Here is a 24,686-nt window from a genome sequence, read left to right as displayed (position 1 = left end):
CTAAAATAACCCCCAAAACCAGTTTTCACATCATATCAGACAGGAGGTTTTGTCACCGACTAGGTGCCTCGAGAAACTCCAAGATGGGTTTGGAAGCAATTAACTGTTTTTCCAAGTTGTTTCTTTTCCTTTTGTATGTGAAGGAGATGTAACCACCAACCATCCTGAAACTGACCAAGCCTCATCAGAAGAGCTCTGCCTATTACCTTTGCCTTATTTTTAATGCAAAGATCTCTCCAGGAGGAACTTAGGCCTTATTATTTGGAAGCACGTTCTCCAACTGAGCCTGTGCAAGCGAATACCCACCTCTCCCTTTTGAATATTCATTCCCCAACCAAATAAAAGTTCCTACTTCCCTTTGTTCGGGGACGCCATGACTTTGGAAATGGTTCCTCATGGCCTCCTATTTGCTGCAAATACACTTTACTTTGTGAAACAACTTCCACTGGTGTAGAGTCTTATTTAACTCACCAGGAGGCGAGCCCACTTGGTTCCATAACAGTTTCTTTACAGACACACCTCATGTCTCACTAAAGAAAAACTATTTCCTATTGCTATCACCTGGCTTACAGAAAGCAAACTTTAACAGTTGTAGTCTGACTCAAACATAAAACTCACCCACAAAAAAATAAAGGTCCATCACCACTGAGGATAGTTTTTAAAAATACAATGGAGGATATAAATGCAATTCCAAAGGAAAAAGATCCAACAACATGTTGAGCTACTGTAACATCATAGAAATAAGATATATCACCTTCCAAAGTGTCTACTCGGAAAAGGATAACATTCTTTTTTATTGATGTCTTAATGGTTTATAACATTGTGAAATTTTGGTTGTAGATTTTTGTCCATCACCATATACATGTCTCCCTTCACCCCTTGTGCCCACCCCCCACCCCCTTGCCCCTGGTAACCACTATTCAGTTTTGTCTGTCCATGTGTTGGTTTATATTCCACACGTGAGTGAGATCATACGATGTTTTTCTCTTTCTGTCTTATTTCACTTAACATAATACCCTCCAGGTTCATCTATGTTGCTGCAAATGGGACAATTTTGTCTTTTTTTATGGCTGAGTAGTGTTCCATTGCATATATATACCACTTCTTCCTGATTCAATCATCAGTCAAGGCACACTTGCGTTGCTTCCACTTCTTGGCTCTAGTGAATAATGCTGCAATGAATATAGGCTGCATAAGCCTCTTTGGATTGTTGATTTCAGGTTCATTGGATAGATTCCCAGTAGTGGGATAGCTGGATCATAGGGTATTTCTATTTTTAATTTTTTGAGGAATCTCCATACCGTTTTCCATAGAGGCTGCACCAGTTTACATTCCCACCAGCTGTGTACGAGGGTTCCTATTTCTCCACATCATCTCCAACATTTGTTGTTTTTTGTCTTGGTGATTATAGCCATTCTAACGGGCGTGAAGTTATATCTTAGCGTGGTTTTGATTTGCATTTCCCTGAAGATTAGTGACATTGAACATCTTTTCATATGCCTACTGGCCATCTGTATATCTTTTTTGGAGGAGTGTCTGTTTATTTCCTCTGCCCATTTTTTAATCAGTTGTTGGTTTTTTTGTTGTTCAGTTGTGTGAGTTCTTTATATATTATGGAGATTAACCCCGTGTCAGATATATGTTTTGCAAATATTTTCTCCCAGCTGGTAGGTTGTCTATTCATTTTGATCCTGGTTTCATTTGTCTTGTAGAAGCTGTTTTAATCTGATGAAGACCCACTTCCTTTTTCTTTAGTTTCCCTAGCCTGAGTAGGCATGGCATCCGAAAAGATTCCTTTATGACCAATGTCAAATAGTGTATTGTCTATATTTTCTTCTACGAGTTTTACAGTTTCAGGTCTCACTTTCAGGTCTTTGATACATTTTGAGTTAATTTTTGTGAATAGTGATACCAGATGGTCCACTTTCATTCTTTTGCATGTGGCTGTCCAGTTTTCCCAGTACCATTTATTGAAGTGACTTTCCTTTCTCCATTGTATGTTCTTAGCTCCTTTGTTGAAGATTAGCTGTCCATATATGTGTGGTTTTATTTCTGGGCTTTCAATTCTGTTCCATTGATCTGTGTGTCTGTTTTTGTACCAGTACCATGCTGTTTTGATTACTATTGCTTTGTACAGAATGTTTTGAAGTCAGGGATTATGATGCCTCCAGCTTTGTTCTTTTCTCTTAGGATTACTTTAGCTATTCGGCGTCTTTTGTTGTCCCATATATATAATTTTAGTATTCTTTGTTCTATTTCCATGAAGAATGTCATTGGGATTCTGATTGGGATTACATTGAATCTGTAGATTGCTTTAGGTAATATAGACATTTTAACTATGTTTATTCTTCCAATCCATGTGCATGGGATATCTTTCCACTTCTTTATGTCATCATTGATTTCTTTCAATAATGTCTTGTAGTTTTCATTGTATAGGTCTTTCACCTTCATAGTAAGATTTATTCCTGGATATTTTATTCTTTTTGATGCAATTGTAAACAGTATTATCTTTTTGAGCTCTCTTTCTGTTAGTTTGTTATTAGCATACAGAAATGTAACTGATTTTTGTAGGATAATTTTGTACCCTGAGACTTTGCTGTAGTTGTTGATTATTTCTAATAGTTTTCCAATGGAATCTTTAGGGTTTTCTATATATAAAATCATGTCGTCTGCAAATAGTGAGAGTTTCACTTCTTCATTGCCTATTTGGATTCCTTTTATCCCTTTTTCTTGCCTAATTGCTCTGGCCAAAACCTCCAGTACTATGTTGAATAACAGTGGCAAGAGTGGGCAGCCTTGTCTCCTTCCTGTTCTCAGAGGAATCGCTTTCAGACTTTCCCTACTGAGTATGATGTTGGCTGTGGGTTTGTCATAAATGGCCTTTATTATGTTGAGGTACTTTCCTTCTATACTCATTTTGTTGAGAGTTTTTATCATAAATGGATGTTGGATTTTGTCAAATGCCTTCTCTGCATCTATTGAGATGATCATGTGGTTTTTATTCCTCGTTTTGTTGATGTGGTGTATCACGTTGATTGATTTGCGGATGTTGAACCATCCCTGCGTCCCTGGTATAAATCCCACTTGGTCATGGTGTATGATACATATTGCTGTATTCAGTTTGCCACTATTTTGTTGAGGATTTTTGCATCTATGTTCATCAGCAATATTGGCCTATAATTTTCCTTCTTTGTATTGTCCTTGTCTGGCTTTGGTATCAGGATGATGTTGGCCTCGTAGAATGTATTAGGAAGTGTTCCATCTTGCTCTATTTTTTGCAATAGTTTGAGAAGGATGGGTATTAAATCTTCTTTGAATGTTTGGTAAAATTCACCAGAGAAGCCATCTAGTCCTGGACTTTTATTTTTTGGGAGGTTTTTGATTACTATTTCAATCTCTTTACTTGTGATTGGTCTATTCAGATTCTCTATTTCTTCTTGGTTCAGTTTTGGGAGGTTGTATGAGTCTAAGAATTTATCCATTTCTTCCAGATGGTCCAACTTGTTGGCATATAGTTTTTCATAGTATTGTCTTATAATCCTTCGCATTTCTGTGGTAAAGGATAACATTCTTTAAAATCTTTAAGTTCTGATATAAAATTTATTTATTTAATAAACATGTGAGGGAAGGGCTAACATTTAGCAATGCCTTCCAGAATGGCTTCTCTTACTGGGATCCATTTTAAATAACAGCTCTAAGGTGCTAAGTAAAGTTACATCATAGTCATACATTCTTTTAAAAATCACTTTCCCACAAATATCTTTGTTCAAGTGTTCCAGAAAATACATTATCTTAATTAAATCCTGAAAACAAAACAGCTGAATTTAGATTTAGAAATCCACAGTACAATGTGAATTTGTGGAATGACCAGAAAACATTATCAATTCCGGGAGGGTGGGGGGGGACACAGGACACTCAGTAATGAAATACAAAGTATCCATGTTTTAGGACTCATTAAAAAATTATCTTATACCAATGGCTTTTCATTAGTGGCCATTTCTAAAGAGAGATCACACTATACCTTATTTGTTCAATGTATGATATTCACAGAAATGGACTAATAAGAAAAATTCCCCTGAGATTTTTCAGCAAGATAGTGTAAGATCACATTAATCAAATGCCCTTGATACTTTGAAGTTCATCTTTAGTAAAATTCAATATCCAAATTGTTACAAAGGATCTGTCATTACTATTAGCCTTGGCTCTCATACTCTACAGACCTGAATCCCTGTTAACTTACCTATAATTTAAAGCAAATGGGTGTAATTTAAAGTAAACCCAAGGATCTTTCAAAATCTGAAAATTCTAGTCACAAGGAGTAAATATTCAGGGGAAAAGGATGGATTATTATTATGGATCTGCAGACACCACAGACACATGGTCTCCATTAAGAATGGCCCGCAGGGGATTTTTTTTAAAACTCTCCAAATTACATATCGCTTTAAGAATTTTAAGTTTATTCCTGCTAATAAAATGTATATACATTTATATGCATAATATTAATTATTTCTTAATCATCTAGTTTTCTGAAATGAAAAATACATGCTAGGTAAAAAAAAAAAAAAAAAACCTCATTTACCCCAATATATCCAATCACTGATAAACCAACTTTACTCATTTTCTTATATTTGCAATTAGAGCCCCTCCATTGAGCTCAGTTCCAACGTCAATGCTCCTATTAGATTGTTATAACCTTTCTACCAGCCAAGCAGACATAGCTTTATCTTTTTATAACACTTTCCATGTCCTAAATTCCAACATCCCGGCACGTTCCCTGCCTGACCTCCTTCTCTTAACACTACCTGCTTTGAAAGGGTCAAATAATTAAATATTTCCTAAAAGAGTAGTCCGAAAATAAATCAGTTAAGGATGAGAAGAAATAACTCCTAACTGTCACATAAACAGCAATTACATACGCTAGAGAGTGCATTCCTTAACCAGTACATGCCAACCTCAGACGTGCTTAGGCAGGGATGATTAAACACCAGAATCCTACACCTCGACTTCAAAACAGTCAAATAAGGATGTACCTGTCTAGGTTCCTGGTTAAAAACAAGAAACCGACTCAGGTTAGGTTAGGCAGGAAAAGTACTTGTTTTCTGGCACGGTTTGGGGTAATTCACTGTCTGTGGGAGGCCTGTAGACTCAGTCTCAGGCTGGGACCAAGTGGGGTGAAGCACAGCCAAGGTCCTACCACAGAACAGCCTACCCTGCCAGAGCCCTGCTGGAGCTGCTGCTTCACCACCAAGGACAGTCACCTTTATTCACCTGGGCTCTGGACCCTTGACACTGTCAGCCGGACACTGGCCCAGCTGCCCCCAGTAGTCTTAACAGGCAGGAGCTCAGAACCACCCTCCTGAGAACTCAATGCCAGAGGAGATCACAGGCTCAACCCAGTGGCCAGAGGTAAGCCAGGGAAGGTCTGCCTGCCTCGGACTGCAGCTCAGGGAGGCTGAGCCCAGCTTCCCATCTGCCTTTGATTCCCACAAAAAAGGAAGGGAACTGGGCACAAAAAAGATAAATATCTGCCACAGAAGGGTCTAGAAGAAATGATTTGTTTTAAATACTATGGAGAGTTCAGATAAAGATTTAATGCTTATCATACTAAACAGAGAAGAAAGGTATGAATCTTACTAATTCAAATAATAAGGAAAAATAGCCTATTTCCTTAATCGATTTTCATAGAGAATGATCTGATGGAAGCTACTCATTAAAACAAACCAAATGCAGTGTCCCTCTGTCAATTAGACTCCTTATTTATTTATGCATTTACAGATTCATTTATCTATCTAACTTTGGCTTGTGAAAACCAAGTAGATTGATTTTGCCCAATGATACTAAGTAAAATATTGTTAGAATGTTTAGAGAAAATAACAAGAGAGAAAAGGGGAGTCTATGAGAAACTGTCATGTGCAGGTAGAACAGACATATTCTGCCACTCTAGAGAACACAGGTGTGATCAAAGAATAGAAGCTGTAGAGTCAGATTTTGGCTCAACATACGTCATTCCTCCAAACACTTGAAGGAATCCAAGAGTGGAATACGTTCCATAGCAAAACAGCAAGCTCCTCCCCACTGGAAGTATAGGAGCAGACTAGGCAGCCACTGCTAGGAACACAGTGCAGTGTGTTTGTGTCCCCCAAAATTCATATGTTGAAACCCTAATCCCAATGTGATGGTATTCAGAGGTGGGGCCTTTGGGAGGTGATTAGGTCATGAGGGTGGAGCCCTCATGAATGGGATTAATATCCTTATAAGAAGAGGCCAGAGAGCTGGGTAGCCCCCCTTCTACTATGTGAAGACACAGCAAGAGGAAAGCCTTCTATAATCCAGGAAGAGGGCCCTCCCCAGAACCTGACAACCTGACTACCCTTCTAATGAAATCTAAGATTGCGTTAGGTAGTCATCTGAACAAACCCCCAGGACTAATGTCTACCCCATCCTATATTTGGTCTATTATTTTAGTCCAAATTTAAAATTTGGACTGGTAGTCAGCACCCTGATCTTGGACTTCTAACCTCCAGAACAGTGAGAAATAAATGTTTATTGCTTAAGCCACCCAGTTTATGGTAATTTGTTACAGCAGCTGAAACTGACTAAAACACAGCATGAAAACTGCCAGCACTAAATGAGTGGGTAGACTGGTTGGTCCAGACTTCTAAATTCCTGTACAAGTAGGGTTCCAACAAAACGATTTCTACAGTCTGGAAAAAAGAGCTGAAATTAAAAAGATAAAATTTTAAATTTGGACTAAAATAATAGACCAAATATAGGATGGGGTAGACATTAGTCCTGGGGGTTTGTTCAGATGACTACCTAACGCAATCTTAGATTTCATTAGAAGGGTAGTGCATCCAGTACCCAAACTGCTCAGACCACCGGGGAGTCCTGAGTGCATCTTGGGCTTTCTGTTTTAACAAGGACACTGGCATACCTGAAAGTGTCTAGACAGTGGTGACCAGGATGGCAAGGCATCTGAAAACTGGCTCAAGAGGAAAACAGAGAGAAGACAGGGATGATGACATGAGGAAAGGAAAAGGATCTATAAGTCTGTTCAGGCTGCTATAACAAGAAACCACAGACTGGGTGGCTGAAGACGCAGGCTCCAGAACTTTCTCACAGTTCTGGAGCCTGAAAGTCCAAGATCAAGGTGCCATCAGGGTTCGTTTCTGGTGAAGCCTCTCTCCCTGGCTTGTAGACATCTGCCTTCTCGCTTTATCCTCACGTGGCCTTTTCTCTGCACCCTTGCAGACAGAGAGAAATCTCTGGTTTCTCTTCCTCTTCTTTTAAGAACACCAGTCTTTTAGGATTAGGGCCCCATCCCTACGACCTCATTTAACCTTAATCCCTAAAGGTTCTATCTTCAAATACGGTCATATTGGGGGTTAGGGTTTCAACATATGAATGGGGGGGGAGGGAGCACAATCCAGTCCATAACAGGATCCAATCTTAAGTATAGTCATGTATTGCTTAACAACAGGGATACATTCTGAGAAATGCATCATTAGGTGATGTTGTCATTGTGGGAACATCACAGAGTGTACTTACACAAACCTAGATGGTATAGCCTACTGCAAACCTAGGCTCTATGGTACTAATCTTATGGAACCACCGTTGTATATGCAGTCTGTTGACCGAAACATCGTTATGCAGCACTTAACTGTATACAAACGACTGCGACTGAAAAGGATGGTGATTTATTCTTTATTACCCTAGAAGGCAGAATTAGAAACAGAGTAGGAAAACCATACAAAGTCTAAGTGTCCTTCAACTCTACTAGCTATTATAACTATTATTATTAAACTACAGGATATAAGTTATTGGGTGCTTCCTATGGACCAAACTTCATGCTAAGCACTATCTCACTGAATCTTTATATCCACTCTGAGGTAAATACTACTATTATAGCCATTTGTTGTTGTTCATAAATTAAGCCTCACTCTTGCCCAGCATCACAGTGCTGACAGGTGGCAGAAGAAGGACTAGATCCCACAGTCAAACTCCAAAGTCACCCATCGAGCTTTTAACCAGCACATTGTACAAGCTCCCTAAATTAGTAAAAGGCAGGAAGTACAATACAATTGAGGAAATAACTCCATTTATCAACAGGAAATCACAGAAGAAAACTAAAACACTAAGAACCACATTACCACCATTGTTCATTTTTCTTCCTATATACAAGTTGTTTCCATACGCTGTCAGAGTTCACCTTCACTGCACACCAAGGAGGCAGCCATTATTATGCATATTTGACAGATGAGGAAAACACTCAGAAAGCCTTCCTCAAACTTAGACAGTGACTAAAAACATCTGGGGTCAGAATTCAAACCAAAGTCTGAACTATTCCACATGCAAACCTTTTATGTGCACTATAATCCACTCCTATTGGGCTCTCACTTGGCTCAGGCTCTGGGACCTGACGGACTTCAAAATCCCCTGGAGTTGACCAAATTTCACAGGGAAGGCCAAATATAATCCAAATCTTCTTTCAAGGGGAAGAGATTCAAGGAGAGCAAATTCTAGGAAACAAAATCAGGCTTTCCCCCACCAAGTCCTGTGGCCCATTTGACACATACTTGCAGGGCCCCTGCTATGTGCTGGTCTTAGGGAACATGTAGAGCAGTAAACAAAAGAAAATCCTACTCACCCAGACCCTACATTCTAGTGGCGGACACTGTACAAACAAATAAACCTCTAACATACAACATGTCAAGTTTGAAAAAAAAAGCACAGGGGCCAGCCCAGTGGTGTAGTCGTTGAGTTCACGCACTCAGCTTCAGCGGCCCAGGGTTCACAGATTCAGATCCTGGACGAGGACCCACACACCACTCATCAAGCCATGCTGTGACAGCATCCCACATACAAAAAATAGAGGAAGATTAGCAACAGATGTTAGCTCTGGCCCAATCTCCCTCACCAAAAAAAAAAGGCACGGAGAGTGCAGGGGCAGAAGAGCAGGGAAGGAGGATGCTATGGGTGCTGTTCTGCAATCAGTCGTCATGGGACACTGGAGTTTAAACTGCTGAGCTCCTGCTAGCTATTACATCCAGCAGGTCCTGGAGTCTGGACCAGAGTCCAGTACTTCCTTGCTTTTTACTGGAGGAAAGGGTGGACCACAGTGCTAACAGCAAACAACAGGTCAATACCAAGTCTTTTTCCTTGACCGCAAGGAAAGCAGTTACCACGTCCTGTTGCCATGGTGTGGGGGAACTAGAGAGAGCAGCATTCCACCAGCAAAGCGTGAAGGGAAACGTGCTAGTGGAGAGGACCAAGGCGAGCAAAGGTGTCACTCCCGGGAGTGTGGAAGCCCACTGAGCGGCAAGCAGGAGGGAAAGCTTTCAAAGGTGGCAAGAGCTGGAAGCCCGGCGAAAGGGGAGAGGTCAGAGCTGTTAAGGAAAAGGTCTCTCCCTACTCCCCACCCATTGTCTATATCCCTAACACACTGCGGTTCTTAGTGGAACAGTTAGCAGAAAAGTAAAAACAAAAACACAGCAAGTTTCTGAAATACTGTATATCACATTAGAAAATTTCTACAGAGATACTTTCTGAAAATTTCATCTTTTTGGTCAAAATGTACCTTAGACCTCAACAGCTAACTTATCATCTAACGTAAGTACGTCTTCTTAAACAGATACGGCCCAGGAGTGGAAGGCTAGTGGTAGAGTAAAAGAAACATGCTACAAGGTCAGGCAGAACAGTCTTTATACCTTATTTCTGCCATTTACAACTACGGGACCCTGGATAAGTTACTTGGCCTATCTAAGCCTCTTGTTCTTTATCTGTAACATTAAAACAGAAAGAAAAAAGTGAGAACAGGTATAAAGGCTGACTTATAATTGTAAGCTAATAAATATTCATTTCCTGGCCTTAAACAGTTCCAATATCTTTAACTTGTGCTTTAATACCATCAGTGATGGGAAAGTGAGGCAGTTCACTCCATTGGTAGATAACTGGAATTTCAGAATTAAAAAATTATACAAAAAGTCAAACTCTTCCTTAAGGAAGGCATAAACAGGCAATTCACGAAAGAAGAAAGACCAACTCCTATTTGTTTTCAATAACATTAGTAATATCATCAGTTACTGGGACACAGGCACTCTATCATATACTGCTGGTCAATGTAGATACGATCTTTCTACAGAGAAATATAATAATATGAATCAAAGCCTTAAAAATGTGTTTTCCCTTATATCTACCATTTACACTTTTAAGAAATTGCCTAGGAAAATATTAAGCGGATGTTCTTGACAGCATTGTAATGAAAAACTGGAAGCAAAACACCCTCCATTCAAAGAAATTACAGTATTTCTAAATAACGGAAATTATCCAGTCACTAAAAATGCTTATGTTGGAAAAATACTTGCAAGGCACATGAAAGTTGACGGACTAATTTCCTTACTTTATAAAGAGTTCACAGGGGCCAGCCTGGTGGCGCAGCGGTTAAGTGCGCACACTCCACTTTGGCGGCCCGAGGTTCACAGGTTCGGATCCCAGGCGCACACCGAAGCACCGCTTGTCAAGTCATGCTGTGGCGGCGTCCCATATAACGTAGAGGAAGATGGGCACGGATGTTAGCCCAGGGCCAATCTTCCTCAGCAAAAAGAGGAGAATTGACAACAGATGTTAGATCAAAAAATATATAAATAAATAAATAAAGCTAAGCAAACATTAAAAAAAAAAAGAGTTCATAAAAATCATTTTTTTTAAAAGAAAGAACTATCATGAAACTAGACCCCTATCTTACACCATACACAAAAATCAACTCAAAATGGATTAAAGTCTTGAACATAAGATCTAAAACCATAAAACTCCAGGAAGAATACACAGAGTTATGGTAAGCTCCTTGACACCAGTCTTGACAATAATCCTTTTGGATTTGACACCAAAACCAAAAACAACAAAAGCAAAAACAAACAAGTGGGACTACATCAAACTAAAAAGCTTCTGCACAGGAAAGGAAACCATCAATAAAATGAGAAGGCAACCTATTGAATGGGAGAAAATACTTGCAAATCATATATCTGTTAAGGGGTTAATATCCAAAAGACATAAAAAAAAACCTCATATAACTCAACAGCAAAAAAACATCACACAATCCAATTAAAAAATGGGCAAAGAAATTGAATAGACATTTTTCTGAAAAAGACATACAAGTGGCCAACAGGTACATGAAAAGATGCTCAACATCACTAATCATCAGGCAAATGCAAAACAAAACCACAACGAGATATCACCCCACATATGTCAGAATGGCCATCATCAAAAAGACAAGAGGGCCGGCCCCGTGGCTTAGCGGTTAAGTGCTCGCGCTCCGCTGCTGGCGGCCCGGGTTCGGATCCCAGGCGCGCACCGACGCACCGCTTCTCTGGCCATGCTGAGGCCGTGTCCCACATACAGCAACTAGAAAGGATGTGCAACTATGACATACAACTACCTACTGGGGCTTTGGGGGAAAAACAAATTAAAAAAAAAAAAAAAAGACAAGAAATATGTGTTGGCAAGGATGTGGAGAAAAGGGAACCCTGGCACACTGTAGGTGGGAATGTAAACTGTTATAGCCACTGTGGAAAATAGTACAGAGTTCCTCAAAAAATTAAAAATAGAACTATCATATGATCCAGCAATCCTACCTCTGAGAATATATCCAAAGGAAATGAAAATAGGATATGGAAGAGATATCTGCACTCCCATGTTCACTGCGGCATTACTCACAATAGCCAAGATATGGAAACAACCTAAGTGTCCATCAATGGATGAATGGATAAAGGAGATGTGGTATATATACAATGGAGTATTACTCAGCCATGAGAAAGAAGGAAATCCTGTCATTTTCAACAACATGGATGGACCTTGAGGACATGCTAGGTGAAATAAGTAAAGACAAAGACAAATACTGCCTAGTATCACTTATATGTGGAATCTAAAAAAAATTTTTTTTTTTAAAAAGTCAAACTCATATAGGGGCCAGCCCGGTGGCGCAGTGGTTAAGTGCAAGCGCTCCTGCTCCGGCAGCCCAGGGTTCGCAGGTTTGGATCCCGGGCGCACACTGACGCAATGCTTGTCAAGCCATGCTGTGGCAGCATCCCATATAAAGTAGAGGAAGATGGGCACGGATGTTAGCCCAGGGCCAATCTTCCTCAGGAAAAAAAAAAAAAAAAAAAACCTGGGCCAGCCCGGTGGCGCAAGCGGTTAAGTGTACAAGCTCTGTTTTGGCAGCCTGGGGTTCACAGGTTCGGATCCCGGGTATGCACCAACACACAGCTTGTCGAGCCATGCTGTGGTGGGGTCCCATATAAAGTAGAGGAAGATGGGCACGGATGTTAGCTCAGGGCTGATCTTCCTCAGCAAAATGAGGAGGATTGGCAATGGATGTTAGCTCAGGGCTGATCTTCCTCACACACACACACACACACACAAAAAAAAAGTCAAACATATAGGAGGGAGTAGAAAAGTGGTTGCCAGTAGAAATAGGAGAAGTTGGTAAAAGGGCACAGACTTTCAGCTATAAGATGAATAAGGTCTGAGGATCTAATATAAAACAAGAAGATTATAGTTGACAACATTGTACTGTATAATTTAAAGGTGCTAAGAGAGTAGAACTTAAATGTTCTCATAAAAAAATAAATAAAAATAAATATGTGATGAATGTTAATTAACTAGATGGAGGGATTCCTTTCACAATGTATATTTAAAAAAAAGAACTATCCAATAGAAAAATGAAAAAAGGCAGTTTACAGAAAAAAGTACAAATGAACAATAAACATGCATTGTTCAACTTTATTCATTATTAAGTTAATACAATAGAGGTATCATTTTTCACCTATCAAAAATTGTGACATCTGCAATCCTCAAGACTAGCAAGGGTATTCTGAGACAGGCGCTCTCACACTCTCTTAGCGGGAGCATGTGCAGACACTACTGTTCACCAGCCTCTGGGCTCCTCCACCTCCGGGTGCCCCGGGAAGATAACAACGCCTGGCCCCTTGAAGTTGGACACACAGACAGGAGTGGTAAGACCATGTGCTCCAGAGCCAGAAGGCTGGGTTCTCATCCTACATTTTACTACTGCGTGACACAAAGAGAACAGTTTAACCTCTCCAGGCCTTTGTTTCCTCAACTGTAAACAGGGATATCTACCTCACAGGGATATTCTGAAGATAAAATAAAATTTAGCAGTGCGTGGTACATGATATTAATAGTAATAGCAATAACCATCTTACAATGCAGCAGGCACCATTCTATGAACTTTACATATAGTACTTGATTTTACTTCTCAGTAAATATTACTCTTATGGTAAGAAAATTATTGCTGCATTGCCTACAATTGCAAACATCTGGAAACAACCAAATTGTCCATCATAGTGAACTAGATAACTAAACCAAGGTCCACAAAGGATGTCTATGTGGCTGTTACAGAGAATGAGAGAGCTCTGTACATGGCTCAGAGAGAAAGAATTCCAAGTTTATTAACTTTTTTTTTAAAAGAAAAATGTGTACGATCCCTTTTGTATAAACAGAGATGGATGGATGGTGGATGCAGGGATGCTAAAATTGACATAAAAGCATTGTTTGTCTGTTTGTTTGTTTTTAAAGTTTTACAGTGTGGTACATGGTTAAGAAACAGGCTCTGGAGCCAGACTGCCTGGGTCCTAATCTGGGCTCATTTCTTACCAGCTCTACAGCTTTGGGAAGGTACTTAAACACTTAGCCTCAGCACCCTCATCTGTAAAACAGGGGTAATAACAGGACCTACTTCTCACAGCTTCTGTGAGGATTAAAGGAGCTAACAGATAAAACAGCCCCTGGAACACAGTAAGTAACCAGTTATTTTATTACTAACCACTGGAATATATCAACATGGGTTGTGAGCTTATGGGCCTTTTTTGTTTTCTTTTTACTTATATTTTAAAAGATAGAGACAGAGATTTGTCTTTTGAAAATACAAAATTATATTTATTGACATAAGAGATGTATAGAATATGTCAAATGAGAAATGCTAGTAAAAAACAGTATATACAGCAAAAACTCATTTTTATTAAAATATATTTAATATTATGCAAATAAATGTACACTGAAAAGCATTTAGATGTGCACTAAACTGTTACCAGTGGTTTCTCTAGGAGGTGGATTATAGATTATTTATATTTTCTTCTTTTTGCTTTTCCTATTTTCTGATTTTCTAAAATGAACATACATTACTTGTGTAAGAAGAAAATTTTACCTGTCACAATTTACTTCCAACTCAAGAATCTACCAATTGAAGAGGTTAAATAGACAGACTTCCAATGATGTAACCAGAGCCCGTGAGGTAGATATCATGATAATACGGAAGAAAAGAACTGATAATCAGCTAAGACTGCCATCCTTGACTGTGCCGGGCGCCCACTCAACTTCAGGGAGGTAGGCTGGGATTTAATAGCCCGAATCCGGCCCCAGGTAAATGCCACAGGCTTGATGCAAGTCCAGAGGGCACTGTGAGCAACGTTGAAAAGCAGCACCACACGCCCACACGCTGGTGTTTCCACACTTGTTTCACAGCAGCAAATCCATAACAGGCCCGAGTGAAGTGGGAAAGGATAACAAACATTCAAAATACCTTCAGAAAATTAGTTTGCATTATGACTTCTCTTACAAAAATCAAACCCTAAGTAAGTAACAAGGGTCACAGGATTTTTTGCTCAGGTTTGAAAGTAGAAAGGGAAATGTGAGGTTATACACTTTTGCTAAGATTTGAAAAATCTGAAAACTGACAAATTATCAGCAACACAAATTTCAATTTACTTCTCTCCTTAACATCTCTACATAACCTGAGACAGCCAGCTCTACTGGTGAGACTGAACTACAGCCAACAAGCCTACAGACAGAGTAAGTTCAAGAAGGGGTTTATACTGCAAGTTCAGGCTGTTCCTAGATGCCCACCACTGCCAGTCTCCCCTCACCTCATGTGTGCACCAGACACTGCTTTACTGGACCACTTCTGAGAAGGAGCAAAGTGGACATACGTGTTCCTTGATCATCCTCTCCGTCTCTCCTTCTCTCGATCGCAGGCTCTGATCTCTCTCTCTGACCCTCTTACTCTCTCTCAACCTCTCTCCCGTCCTTCTCCCTACATCCTACCCTTCTTATCACTGCACTAAGGCCAGTACGAGGCCACAACCACAGCAGAACTTTCAGGCAGCAGCGAAGCAGTTCAGCCTCAACAAAAGAAAACCAGACAGAGCCCGAATGTCTAGTTCCTTCTAAAGTCAGCTCTATGACTTCAGTCTAGTCCCTTCACCACTATGGGCCTATTTTCTCACCTGGAGGATGAGAGGGTGAGAAGAGATTTCTGAGATCTTTTTCTTGCTTTAAAATTCTGTGATTACTAAATTAGGTCACTAAACAGGAGAACCACCAGCACGTTAGGGGGGAGCAGTATTTAGCTATCTTTATTTCTCACTAAATGTTTCCAAAATATCTATTGCAAAGAAGTATATCCAACTAGACTCTGGCTCCATGTTTAAATTCTTATACATCCTAATTAAAAACAGTCTTGCTTATACTTTGTATCCTGTAATTCTTTCCATTCATAATGAGCAGCTCGTACATGAAATCAACTGAGTTTCATCTTAGGCAGCACATTCTTACTTAACGAGAACTTTAGGCATTTAGACTAATAGAATCAAGAGTATCTTTCACTCCAAAAAAAGAAATTGCTATTTTGGTATGCTCTGCTCAATATTTCTTCCAAGAAAAATATTTTTTATTTTACTACAACTATTTTATTACAGCTTTTATATGAGTAAAGCATTTATTTTGATATTAAATAAATCATGCTTTTCAAAGTACAAAAGAACATTCTTCTACTTGGAAAACATATTTATGGAAAAGTAGGTTATTAGGTCCTTTACTGTATAAAGAAGTGGTTTTTGTTTTTTCTCTGATGTGAAAACATACCTCGAAGGTAATGAGTGCTAGAATAATATCCTTATGCAGAAGTCAGATTTAACCTTGACTGAATTAATTAAACAAGAAATATTTATTATGTATCTACCTATACTTAGCAGATATCAGGGAAAAGTCAAAAGTATAACAGGTTCCTTGCCTGCAGAGAGTTTATAATCTCACACAGAAATCAAAAGTATACACACGATAAATACTAGATATGGTATTTATACTTATGAATGCCCAACACTACCGCACGCCAAACACTACTTAAGTCACTGGGATGTGAATAAGACTCCACCTCTGCCAGAAAGGTCTCACAGGCTGGCGGGGAGCCAGTGCTGCGTACCTCAGACACAGCTAACCTGCCAGGTTCCAATACAACCTCCACTGCACTTACAGGGGAAGTCCAGGGCCCTTCCCAAGAAGGTGGCGGCTCCCAGGGAATAGGGAGAGGTGAGGAGATGGGGGTATGATCTCACAGGCATCTCTGGTCATTTCCTGTTTTGTGGTATTCTCTGTCAAGTAAAAACAAGGCCTTGTTTGGTTGGTTGGTTTTTATCAGTCTGACAATCTCTGTCTTTTAATTGGTGTGTTTAGTTCATACACATTTAATGTCATTACGAATATACTTGGGTTTACACTTACCATCTTATTTTGTGCTATTTGTCCCATCTATTTTATTTTAAGCTCGTTTCTTGCCTCCTTTTAAATTGATTTGTTTATTATTCCATGCCCCTACAAGTTCAGAAGCTGTACACTGTTTTTATGCTTTTATTATCCTAGAAATTACAATAAAGTATAAACTTAACCAATTCTTTTACTCTTCTGTCTGAGCTTAGAACACTATTTACACCCTTTACGTCTCCCATTCCCACTTCAAAACCCTGAGCTTCAGCCATAATGGACTTCCTTGCAGTTCCCTGAACTCCTACGCGGCCTCTCATCTCTGGCCTTTGCACTTGACTGCTCCCTCTTTCTAGAATGTCACCCCTCTTCTCCTCACATCTCCTTCCCAATGTGGCTTAATCCTGCTCACCTCTCAGGTCCTAGATTCTCAGGGAGTTCTCTCTGACTCCAAAGTAAGTTTCACTCCACTATACCTGTCCTCCCTCCTAGACATTAAGCTGCAACAGTCAAGGACTGTTGGACACTCCAACAGATAAGGCCTATCTGGATTACTGCTAAGCCCTTAGCACCACATAACGGGTGCTCAGTAAATATTTGCTGAAGGAACAAATCACTGAACGAAATAGTTCAAGACAAACAAAAATCAGGATGAAAGGAAAACAGGCCACAGATCGCCCAAAATGAAAAACAAAGTCCATTCATCACAGAAGCAAAAGGACGACCATGGTGATTAAGAGGGCAGGATCTAGGGCCAGACTGAAAAGAATTCAAATCCAGACTCCACCACTTACTAGTGGGTACCCTTGGACAAGGTACTAAATTTCCCCGTGACTCTGGAAAATGAGGATAACCATAAAACATCACCACTAGGTTGTTGTAAAGAATTAATGAGCTAATACTTGAAAAGGACTTAGAACACTTTTTGTTAAGATTCTGTATGTATGTTTACAATAGAGGCTAATGTCTAGTTGTTAAATAACAATAATTTAACTAAAACTGTTATTAGATCTTTATTTAAAATCTGGTTATTCATATGTTAAAATAATGTACCATAATGCCTTAGATGATTAGGCAGATATTTATAGCCCACGAGGACAACGTCACCGTATTTCAATACTGGAAAATAATCAACATGAATCACCAAAGAAGTCCAACAGCATTAAGTACATGCACTAAAAATAAAGAAAAGAGTAATAATATATTTTTTAAAGAATTCCATCACAAAATGATTTCAAGGAACCATTTGAGCATTTGAAGAAATGTTTCAGTTTTTTAAATGAGATAATAAATTTGTGAATTTTGTAGTCTTACTGAATTTTACAATAATTCCTTAATTGTAGCTATAAAAAGTGGCAAGTTTTTATCCAAAACTTGCCCCATTATCCAAAAATATTACCTAAAGGGTGAAATTAATTATTCATTATTATCCCCGTAAGACAGGCCAAAAATTTTAAACACCTATTTTCGAGTTCTTTTCTCTCTAAACATTAAAGTATTAGAATGATGTATTTTAGTAGCATGAAAAGGTCTCAGAATCAATTCCAATCCTCTGTTCCTGATTTTGGGTGGCAATTCACTCTATAACATTTTCTATTTTTTCCTAGAAGCCAATTAAATATTTCCTAATTAGTTTGATTTTAATGGATATCTTGTTATGCTGAATTAATACCATTGTTATAATCATATTTATCAAGCTTTGCTGTTGATAATCGACCTCATTTTATTACCCAAAGTTCTATTTAAAGACTAAAATTCCAATTGTCTCTCAAATTCCTAAGCCCTGAGATGTAGGGTAGCACAGCCACAGGTCTTTAAAATATTTACTTGGTAATGATGTAATAAAGGCTCACTAACAGACTCACTATGAAAAGTCATACCGAATTGGGGAGTTTTTATTTTAAAAGGAAATTATTTTGATCCTTTCACATGGAATAGTGAAATTAGGTTGACAGTAGATGTCCTTGGAGAAACTGCATTAATAAATAGATAAAAATTATTGCAATGAGAATTTCAATTATAAAGTCTTTAAAGGCACCTAAAAATAGTTTTATTTTCCCCCTTGGTGTTTAGGTTTTTACTTGTTTTTGCTTGATTTTGGTGTTGTTATCAAATATTGAGCACCTCACATTAGTAGCACTGTGCTTACATGGATTATCTCATTTAATCCTCAGAACACTTCTGCAAGGCTGGTATTATTACCCCACTATAGATTATAAAATACATTCAGGACGGAACGGTTCAGAAAGGTCTGGCTGGTTCTTCACCACACATTTTCATCAAGCCCATCAGCTCTTACCTGAGGTAAGAAGAATGACCCAATCAGCACAAAAGTGTTCAATGTTTGAAAAAAGTCTCACAAGCATTTTTTTAATAGTGCTATATTTTGTTTATCAGATGAGTATATATATTACTAATCCCGTTTTTGAAGAGTTAGACACTTCACTTACCACTGAATGCTGCTAAAGGATTCTTCAAACCCAGTGAGCCTAATCTAGCCATTTGCAAGCTGGTACAGAAAGGAGTATCCCCTTCAGAGAAGACTGAAATGACAGGAGGTAGGAGACCAGGCAGTGTCCTGTCTCTGCGATGTATCAGCCACAGACACTTGAGGAAAATCAGGGGACTTGTCTGAAACCCACACTATATGCTACTATAAGGGTGCAGTCACAGGGACAGTCATGTTTGCCCCGCCCACCTCAGCTGACAGCAGGATCAAACAACACAGCAAGTGTCAAGTACTGGGTAAATTACACCTAGTACCACACTAAAATTTGGCAACATTTTCACTTTATATTTTTATTTTTAAAAGATCTACAGCATTCCTGCTATTATTTATTATGTTTTAGAATCAAATTCCCTGAAGAGATTTAGCTTAAATTTTAAAACTACAAGGAAATAAATGGGATTAAGTTTACAGAAATTTGTTTTCTTTTTTAAAAAAATCTGCTTTGCAAAATAAACTACAATTGCATGAGCTAAACCTGAACACACACACAAATACAAAACAAGGGCCTAGCCTTTAACTCCCTCATTCTTTCAAAAAATATTGACATGGTATACCATGCACCAAGCAGTTGGGACAGTAACACTACACAAAAAAAGGCTTTAACTGCCAGACATCTTTGCATCTAATAGTACCTGGCACACAGTAGGCACCAATGAACAGTAGATAAATAAAATGGTACAAGAAGAAGTCAGGTGTATAACTAGAAAAATGCCTGTAACTAGAAATTTTCTTGTGTACTGACCAAATAAAACACTCCAGTTCTTCACAAAGACTTGACTAAAGGTATCCTGTTAATCACTCCACTAGAACAGGGCAGTGAAGGGAATGAAAACAAAAGCAGGAAAGCCCTATCACAAAACTCCAAAATAAGAAACGCTGGCCTCTCTGTTATGAGAGAAATGTAATTGACACAGATTAAAACCAGGCAAATAAATCTCTACTTTATTTTATTTTATTTTTTTAAGATTTTATTTATTTATTTTTCCCCCCAAAGCCCCAGTAGATAGTTGTGTGTCACAGCTGCACATCCTTCTAGTTGCTGTATGTGGGACGCGGCCTCAGCATGGCCGGAGAAGCGGTGCGTCGGTGCACACCCGGGATCCGAACCCGGGCCGCCAGCAGCAGAGCGCGCGCACTTAACCGCTAAGCCACGGGGCCCGCCCTAAATCTCTATTTTAAAAATAAGTAAACCCCCAAGTGTAAAACCTGCTTCTCATCAATCAAGTAAATCAGGAAAGGCAGCATTTCTAGGCCATTACCCCTGGGTCAACATGGCACTTACAAAATGGCTTAACTAATTAGTCTAATGATCACTTCTGTTCCACACAGGCTGTAGCCACCTAATTACCCAACTCAAAATGTTCACCCAACCTCCATGCCAAGCCCCTCCACAGCTCTATTTCCTTAAACAATTTTTCCACAAGAACATTTAACGACACCACCACACATTAAAAACAAGTATTGATTTGGGAGTGTTGAAGAGATTCTACAGTTTTGGGACATTGTTTCCTTAGAAACTTTTAAGGAACAAAACTAAAAGTTCCAATAGTCCTTAGGAAGTATACAAATAAGAGCAGGGAAAATAACTTTAGTTTCAGAAATTCTTTTAATCATCATTGTAAAAATCTGTAGCAAATAGAGAAATCTATAGAAATAGAAAAAAAAAAAGCATGTTTTTGCCCCAGAAAGTGAGTACTTGTTGGACTGGAGCCCACCATTTGGCCTGGGGGTTTCAAAACCCACTGCAAGCCTGGGCCAAGCAAAAAGGACACAGAACCATCGCCACGTTCCACCTACACAGTAGCCTGCACGGAGAGGACTCCACATAAGGGTAGTTGGGTTCTGTAGGTGTTTTTTTTCAGACTACCTCTTTTGATTCCTCCTATTTTAAAATTTCTCTTGGGAGGAAATAAAAAGCATGCCAAAGACAGCAATGGCCATGAATAAAACAAACCAAAGCGGTGGCTAAGTCTTAGTAACCAGCGTTGGTGAGCACCTCCTGAGACGGAGCCACGCACCGTGCTCACAGGTTAGAAGCACAGTCCATGAAGAGGTTTGGTTTGCCCTATAACCTCAGGGACCTGTTCCTGGGCCACAGGACTGATTTCTTCTGGTTTTGGCCTCTTTTCACAGGCACTTCATAATAAGCTTTTTGGTAAAGGAGAAAAAAAAAAAGAGACCAGAAGGAACTGAGAGAATCAAAGTAGCATCAAAGGTGCAGAGACTACCCAAAGAAGACATGGCAAGTTATTTAGTGTCTTGTTTTATTTTTAATACGTAGAAGAACACCAAAGAGAAAAGAAACACTAATTTTAGGCAGAAAAAAATTACCCAGAAGAACAAGAATAGGGTAGGTGATTTAATGAGAATACTAGGGATAAGAGAATGTTACAGCTCCATCATAAATTATCTCGACAAATTTCTTTTGCTCTGAGGTCTGATTACATTTTCTATAAAATGTAACTCATAGTACCTTCTTCCCACATGACATTTCATTTTAAACAGATTTAAAAACCAACAAGAACAAATATCCTAACAAATAGGATTTGTTTCTGTTCCTTTAAGCCTCCTCTCAAGGCCCACCCTGAAAGTGGTGTTTAGGATGAACCATCCACCTGATATACGTCCAAACAAGTGCCTAGGATATGCCTCAGCACTGTGCCACAATCAATGGTGAAGAAAGAGGAGATGACATCTAATCCTTGTTCTCAAGAAGTTTACAGACTAGGTAAATGGAACAAAACAACACAAAACAATATCCAACAAGAGTGCTAAATTTCAATAATGGCAACTCTGCCCACTGTGTTAATCAAGCCAGAAATCTATGTCATTCCACCTCTCCTTATATCCCATCAATCATCAGGTTCTGTTGATCTCACAAAATGTGGCTCATTTATGTTTCCACTTGGCTCTATTGCAACCACCAATATTCCTGTCTAAGAAACCTTCATCTCTCACCTACGAACGCTTCCTAATTCATCTTGCTGCTTCCTTTCTGCAGTGTGAGAATGGATTGGAGAGTGATCTTTTTAAAAGGTTAAACTGCTTAAACCCCCTCAATGTCTTCCCATTTTCATAGGATAAAATCCAAACACCCTATTTTAACTATATATTTAACTGCACAATGTGGCTTCAGCTTACCTTTCCAATCTCTTCCCTCCCCCATCTCCCCCACCCTCAACCCCCAACCCCTTACCCTTATTCACTTGGCTAGGCCCCTGGCCTTCTTTCAGTTCTTCATATGCTAAGCTCTTGCCTGCCTCTGGCCTTTGTGCTTCCTATTCCTCTATATGGCACATGCTTCCTCTAGCCCACCCCACTTCATCTGCCACAGACATCTGTTGTTTCTGCCTGCCTAGCACTCTTTCTTCTGATAACAGAACACCTCTTTTCTTCTTTAAATCATCTCTCCCCTATTCTCACTCCATGTAGTTTGGCTTAAATTCCCTTCAGTCTCACCCAGGGCGATGTATGTGGGCATGTGACTCAGGCCTAACCAAGACATACCATCTCCCAGTCACAGGCATAGACACTGTGAAAATTAATAAATTCAAACTTCATTTAAAATGGAATCAGGAGGCCAGAGGGAGAGCTCTCATGCCCTACATTGACAACAGCAGAGTCTAATACGAAGAATAAAAGACTTCCTCTTGACTGGCAAGAAGCTCAGTCAGTGAGAGACTGGCACAACTCAGCCAACGAAAAGCCACTACACTTCCAACTTCCAGTCTCCTCCAATGGACTCTGTTTACAATGGCCCTCTCAACTTCCTCTTCCTCGCTATAAAGAATTTCTCCTCCCCTTGCTGTGCTGGACTTGACCGTGGCTCACCATGGTTGCAGACCCTGAACTGCAATTCTTTGCTGATCCCAAATAAACCCATTTTTGCTGGAGAAATAACTGGCTGTGTATTTGTTTAAGGTCAACAACACATAACTCAAGGCAGGCCTATCAAAGTTAAGCCCAGGGATTTTGCTGGAAATATAGGGAAGAGGCATGCTGTGGGGCCAGATAATGGGTAATGGTACTATACACCAAGTAGAGGCCATACTCCGGCAAAAAAAAAAAGTTTGGCCACAGGCTCTACTCCCCTCTAATTCAGTCCTGAGGGACAACTATCTCTGATGCATCAGGATCAAGACGAAGAAGAAAAGATGCAGGACAAGGAGTTAAGTCTCTAATCCTGGCTCAGCCAATTACCAGTGTGAAAATTAATAAAGGAAATCTCAACTAAAATTGGAGTCGGGAAGGCCTGTAGAGGGAGCTCTCACTGCCTACCACTCCTGGTCAGTTACTCCAAACAGGACCACGTCAATTATAGACCCCAACAGGAAGAAGCATCAGTTACAGACCCCAACAGTAAGAGATGTACCTTGCACTCCCAAATAGAAAGTGCAACTACGTGACTGTCCAGCAGAAGGAAGGAAGAATTCCTTCTTGCCCAGCCAGTGGAAAATGCTGCAGCTTAGCCAATGAGGAGCCATCGTCACCTGGACTTCTACTTTCCTCCAATGAACTTTCATTTTTTCCTTGCTGATGACTTCCTTTCCTTTCTTCCTTCCTTTCCCGCCCTCCTTACTATCAAAGCCTTCCATGTTGTTTACTCCTTTGGAGTATCTCTCTGCTTGCCAGAACAGATGCTGCCCAATTCATGAATCATTTAATAAAGCCAATTAGATCTTCAAATTGACTCAGTTGAATTTTGTCTTTTAACACTAGCTATATGATCTTGGGCAAATCAATTAACTGTTGTAGTTCTCAGTTTCCTCATCTGTAAAATGTCAAAGTAGGACTAGATCTTTCCTAGATCTAGATCTAAAGATTTTAGCTCTGTGATTCCACAACCTCCTTTTATAGGTGTAGACTTAGATAATGGCCACAACAAAGCCTGTCTTAACCTGCACCTGTTAAAAACTACAAGTTCCTGTCTGTCTGACTCTATATTATGGTAGGTAAGATGTAAATGTAAATGGTACCACTTTTCCAGAAAGGAATGTGGATTTGAGGACCTTAAAAAGTTCACACCTTTGATTCTCAAACTCCTCTTATAGGAAAATATTCTATGTAAATATCAGAGTTACAGACAAGTTTATATATAAAGTATACATGTATATAAATATATATATATACACACACACACGTATATATATAAAGATCATCACAGTGAAAAACTGTAAACATCGTAAGTATCCAACGCGAGGGAACTGGTTAAATGAGTATAGAAGAGCCCTAAGATTAAATAGTAGGTGGCTATTTAAAAAACATATTTGCAAATAGTTTTAATGACATGAGAAAATGTTCATAATATAATATTAAGCAAAGCAAAACAACATGTAAAACTGTATATACTGTACGAATATATACACACACATGCTCAGAATAAGAGAAGAAATAGAAATGCCTCAAAAAATGTTAACAGTGTTTTACCTCTGACGGAGGGATAATAGTTGACTTTTGTTTTCTTCTTTAAATATTTCTGTATATCCCAATCTTTCTACAATTACCAGGTCTTTTTTCATAATCAAGAAAAAGTTCAAAATTTAAATGGAATTTTGAAAATTAATTATACAATGAAAAAAAGGTTGCACATGCCCATATCTTTACCAGAGACCTACCATACACTACC

At 39.2% G+C, this 24,686-nt stretch overlaps 1 protein-coding gene across 1 annotated transcript in view; it reads right to left on the bottom strand.

Annotated features, from left to right (window-relative positions):
- PSD3 (pleckstrin and Sec7 domain containing 3) overlaps window positions 1-24,686 on the bottom strand; it is a 453,546-nt gene that overhangs the window by 395,460 nt on the left and 33,400 nt on the right. The window lies entirely within an intron of this gene.

Source organism: Ceratotherium simum, chromosome 28 (genome assembly GCF_057802395.1).
Source record: "Ceratotherium simum simum isolate JZ-2026a chromosome 28, ASM5780239v1, whole genome shotgun sequence".
NCBI lineage: Eukaryota > Metazoa > Chordata > Mammalia > Perissodactyla > Rhinocerotidae > Ceratotherium > Ceratotherium simum.
The sequence above is the reverse complement of the archived record's forward strand: the minus strand, read 5'-3'. Positions and strand labels throughout refer to the sequence as shown.